The sequence below is a fragment of the Homalodisca vitripennis genome, unplaced genomic scaffold, assembly GCF_021130785.1.
Source record: "Homalodisca vitripennis isolate AUS2020 unplaced genomic scaffold, UT_GWSS_2.1 ScUCBcl_142;HRSCAF=1365, whole genome shotgun sequence".
Lineage (NCBI taxonomy): Eukaryota > Metazoa > Arthropoda > Insecta > Hemiptera > Cicadellidae > Homalodisca > Homalodisca vitripennis.
In genome coordinates, this window is record NW_025776256.1 from 3,251 (window position 1) to 8,873 (window position 5,623).

Here is a 5,623-nt window from a genome sequence, read left to right on the forward strand (position 1 = left end):
TTATGTTACTTACGACCATACATCTGTCTTTTGCAGTGAAACAATGATGTGGTCTGTAGTGCTAGTCGTGAGCCTCATCAACCGCAGACCTGTTTCATCTGCTTTTACTCCAATTATGTTTACTTACGACAATACATCTGTCTTTTGCAGTGAAACAATGATGTGGTCTGTAGTGCTAGTCGTGAGCCTCATCAACCGCAGACCTGTTTCATCTGCTTTTTAACTCCAATTATGTTACCTTACGACATACATCTGTCTGTTGCAGTGAAACAATGATGTCGTCTGTATTGCTATTCGTGACTCTCTGCATGGTACTGATGGAGGTTATCCCATCCTCTCAACTACCAGCTGAGGATAATGAAATGTTCGCCTTCCAAGATGGACAATCAGGAGACGGGGGCCGCCTGGTAAAAGAGATGTGAGTTTTGGTAGGTACTCAAATTTAGTAATATTAATACACACTAAGTACTCTTATAATATTATGGCATAATTATAAACAATAATATACCCCTGTGCAGAGCTAAATATCTCCTTAAAAATGTCTTGTTAAAAGAACTGAGCAAGATTTTACGAAAGGTGCTGTTAGAGTATTAAATTTTCAGTTTCTGAGGATAATGATATGTTCGCTTTTCCAGATGGGCAATCAGGAGACGGGCCACCTGGTAAAAGAGATGTGAGGTTTGGTAGGTATTAAAATTAGTAATATTAATACAAAACTAAGTACTTTATAGCATGATAGCGTAATTTCAACAATAACATATACAGTGCAGAGCTAAATATCTCCTTAACAATTGTCTTGGTAACAGAAATGAATTAAATTTTACGAAAAGACGCCGTAAGAATATTAAATTTTCAGTTTCTGAGGATAATGATATGTTCGCTTTTCCAGATGGGCAATCAGGAGACGGGCCACCTGGTTAAAAGAGATGTGAGGTTTGGTAGGTATTTAAAATTAGTAATATTAATACAAACTAAGTACTTTATAACATGATAGCGTAATTTCAACAATAACATATATACAGTGCAGAGCTAAATATCTCCTTAACAATTGTCTTGGTAACAGAAATGAACTAAATTTTACGAAAAGACGCCGTAAGAATATTAAATTTTCAGTTTCTGAGGATAATGATATGTTCGCTTTTCCAGATGGGCAATCCGGAGACGGGCCACCTGGTAAAAGAGATGTGAGTTATGGTATGTACTTCAAATTAGTAATATTACTACAGACTAAGTACTTTTCTACAATTATAGCATAACTTATACTATAATATAAATAGTGCAGAGGCTTATATCTTCTTAAAACTTTACTTATAAACAGAACTGAACTAAATTTTGCGAAAAAGGCGCTGTAAGAATATTAAAATTCCAGTTTCTGAGGATAAGATATGTTTCGCTTTTCCAAGATGGGCAATCCGGAGACGGGCCACCTGGTAAAAAGAGATGTGAGTGATGGTAAGTATTCAAATTATTAGTATTAATACAGACTAAGTACTTTATAATACGATAGCATAATTTTAAACCATAGTATAAACGGTGGAGAGCTTAATATCCCCGCAAAAATTGACTTGTTAACAGAAGTGAGCTAAACGTTACGAAGAGGCGCTATAAGATTCTTATATTACTTAGTCCTAATTAGATACTAAATTGAAGTATATTTTTTGTAAAATTTTTTAGCACTTGTAAGTCTATAATTCTTAAGAGGGAATGGGAACCTAGTTTACGATTACGTGATTGTCGGATAAACCTCATTCCTCAAGGTAAACGCATTACACCTATTCAGCTACGGTTAGTGTATGTTACGTTAGGTTATTAGGTAATGATAGATTTGGTTTTTTGTTTAGCTTACGTGTGATAACGTAATTTACACGTAGGTGATATTCTCTGCTGATTTACCAGCGCTGATAAATCCATATCTGGTAATGTTAGCTTCTCACTTTTGGAAAAACGTGAAATAATTAGCGTTTGATTTTTACTAACAGTTCCAAGTTCTTGATTTTATTTAAGCCCAACAATACTGCTCTATCAGATCATACTCAAGTAATAAGAAGGCTACACTTTTAATAGATTTGTTGTTATTTTACAGGAAGTTTCTTGCATGCTTACTGACTGTGATTCATTCCTTAAAATAACACATTATTTTTAATGGACAAAATCCTCATTACAAAATTTTAAATATCCTCTACAGGAGCATATTCTAATCTGATCGATGATAAATGGACTCTAAATCGTCCTGACGAGTTGTGAGAGAAGGCCTGATATAATTAAGTAAGAAAAGTTTTAAAACTCTTGGAAATCTCTGTAACTGAAATTGTATTGAAGTGATACTTCCCAAGTTCGTTGATGGTCCCACTAATAGTAATAATAATTTTGAGTTGCTTCGACCTAAAAGGAATTTATAATTTACGGGAAAATTCCAACCAAAATACGAATATGATAAATACAAAACAATTTAATCGCATATCACTTAATTTTAAAATTAAGGCAATCAGACGGTGTTATCTAAGTGATTATTTTTCACTTCTTATATAAATTTTTATTTCTAGTGTAAACATTTTAAAAATATCCTTCGTTAATAATATTCTGATCGGAATATTGTTGATCATGGTATTTATTTGTTAAAATACTATTGTGTTATGTTTGTAATTCTTGGTTTGGCTCCTGTTTCTATGTTTAATTAAATCAGTGTTATATATGATAAAGAGTTCTGGGATCTCAACAATTAAAAAATGAACACTGGGTTTCCTGTTTTATTTAAACACAGAACTACTTGGAAGGGAATTGAGGCAGATTAATATTATTATAATATATTATATAACTGTAATATATTATATTGAGAATCGCCTCCTCGTATCGGCATTGAAAAGTAATGTTTATCCAAAATACATATATAACTTGACATATGTAGCTTAATTATTAATTTAAATTGTTTTGTCAATTTTTCATTATATTACGTAACTCCTACTTAATATTTCTTTATTATATTTTTCTGTTAACACTAGCTTAATTCGTAAATTTTAAGGGAAATATAGCGATAAAAATTTAAATAAATTATTTATTATTCTTGTCTGAAATTTTTGCCTTTTTAAAATTCGTTATTAAATTTAATATTTAAGTTCAAATTTTATAAAATATTTACATAACAAAATTAGTTTTCATGTAAATTATAAGTGCATGATGTAATGAATCTCTGTTAACCCTTTTAAGACCAACTAACGATTTATTAGTAGTTTTGGTTTTATGGGTATAAGAAAATAATTAATAAACTTTGATTCAACCAAATTTTGACTCCACATCTATTGGTAGTTTCTTAAATTCACAATCATCTTTGAATTTAGTAAAAATTTAATCAACGGAGGAGTGGGGAAATGATAAATTGCGCAATTGGTAGCGCTAGCTCTCAGTTCGCGACCAACACGCGAACCGCGATCGCCAGCGCCAGCTGACTGACGCAGCCTGCCGAGTTTGTTTTACGTTTTTGTTCATTGTGTTTTAGACGATTATTGTGCTTTAAAATGACTAAAAGACATTTGAACGAGGATAGTATTGAAGATTTATTACAGTCTGAATTACAGAATTACAATCAAATTCTGGAAAAAAGTTGTATTAAACGTTTTTGGACGAATGGTTCTAAATTCGTATATTCTGTATAAACTAAATTGTTTTAGGTTAAGCCTATGACTAGATATCAGTTTGTTGTGTCATTTACTAGAGACATAACTGAGGAATGGCTACGGATGAAGACTCCCAGTGGTACTGGTGGTGGCAGTGATGCTCCAGACAACCAGCCGGCTGCCAGCTCTTCTACTCAAACTTATGGAATATTCAAGTTACCAGGGAAACAAGAAAAATGTTGTACTGTATGCAGTAAAATTTGTCTTCAAAGTGGTGGTAAAATGAAGAGATCCAGAACTGCCTGTGTCAAATGTAATAAAGCCTGACATGGAGTGTGCCTTACCAAACATGTTTGTTAGACTTTGTCAGCAGTTCTGTAACATTTCTTCTGTGTGCAAAATAATTTATTTTTAGTTTTTTAGTATGAGTAAGTTTTTAGAAATAGTTCTCATGAAACTTTCAAACTTAATAAGACCATGAAATAACTGAGTTAGATACAAAATATTGTTTCATTACTGCTTAATTGGCTCTGTCGTTAAGTTATCTTTTTCTGCTTCTATCTATTTTTTCTAATTTTTATCATTATTATTATTTTTCCTCGTATCTCAGCCATTTATTGAAGAAAAGTATTGAAATAAGTTGCAATCACCTAAGCAATAACTTGTAAATACAGGTATCTATATGTGTGGACTTTTCTCTTTTTTTAGATTACTATAAATTAATTTAGATCGTGGAATTAAGGGTGTAAACTCAAAATATGTGCATTGTGATAACTGTTAATTTTAAGTAACACGGACATCACCTATAATTTTAACCTAAGCTCTGAATTTAATTTTAAGACAAAAACTGTAACAAATATTTTCTAGTAACCCAATAAATTTCTAAGGAGCCAGTTTATTACGTCTACTAATAACTATTTTAATAACATACAAAACTTAAATTTGAACTTAGAACTAATGTAAATTGTAAGTCACCATGCGAGTTACTTTATCTGCATGATTGTCGAGTCGTTACGTTTCTCATATATATATTTATTGACCATCACAATGTTCCAGTTAGTGAGGAACTGATATGTCTGTGAAGCAGAGTGATGACTATATATTTACCTCAGTTTCCAACCGGAAAAGTTTGAGTTTCTTCAAAAATCCAGTTGGCAATTTACATTCTTTATTTTAAATATTTCCGTAAGAAATAAAGTTTATAGCATAACTACGTCATGGGCTTAATCAATACCACAAGAAACATTGAATAGCAATCGTTACTAGCATTTATTACTCGTATTTTAATAGGGGAAAATGTCATAACAACTAGGAGTGGGCATTATTTTCAAATATAGCATTTTTGCCTTTTTCTAGAGTAAAATTTTTATTAATAGTGTAAGTGAACCATGTATAGGTGACAAAGGAATCTAAGGAGTTGTTTCTATAACTGTATCATCACAATCGGCAAGTTATAATCTCTTGTAAAGTAAAAGAAAGCTCTGGTGGTAATCTCATAAACTAATTGAATAAAGTAAAAGATGTAGACTATGATTCTCCTCAAATCTGAACAACTTTTTTTAGAAATAATTGAGTTTAAACAAATTAACGCAATACGTTTTGAATTTTAATCCAAGGTCAGCTAAAATTCACTAGTTTTAAATTTTTAAAAGTTTTTACACTACGATATAATGCCTGAAAAATGTCTCTAAGTCACATTGAAGTAAATAATTCTTCTAGTACTCTTTTCATTTGTTATAAACTATGTGAGAATGGACAATAAAACATTTGGGTTTGGTAAAATAAGTAATTGTAGACTGATTTTTTCTGTACATTTATAGTACTGAAGGGATTAAAAACCATAAATAACAATGTTTTTGCTGACGCATGAAACATAATTATATGTTAATCAACTTAAGTATCACTACACAAGGAAATAAATTCATTGCAAAAGTCCTTAAAATTAAAATCCTCTTCACCGAAAATGTGTTATAATAACATTGCTTCACTATTTTTTTTTCTTTAATTGATAA

At 31.2% G+C, this 5,623-nt stretch overlaps 1 long non-coding RNA gene across 1 annotated transcript; it reads left to right on the top strand.

The window, feature by feature from the left end:
• The first annotated feature begins 397 nt into the window (after positions 1–397).
• Positions 398–1,433, top strand: LOC124370378. The gene is made up of 4 exons (XR_006923180.1): positions 398–428; positions 636–683; positions 1,147–1,194; positions 1,404–1,433. It is a non-coding gene; the product is annotated as an uncharacterized LOC124370378 (long non-coding RNA).
• Positions 1,434–5,623: the final 4,190 nt, after the last annotated feature.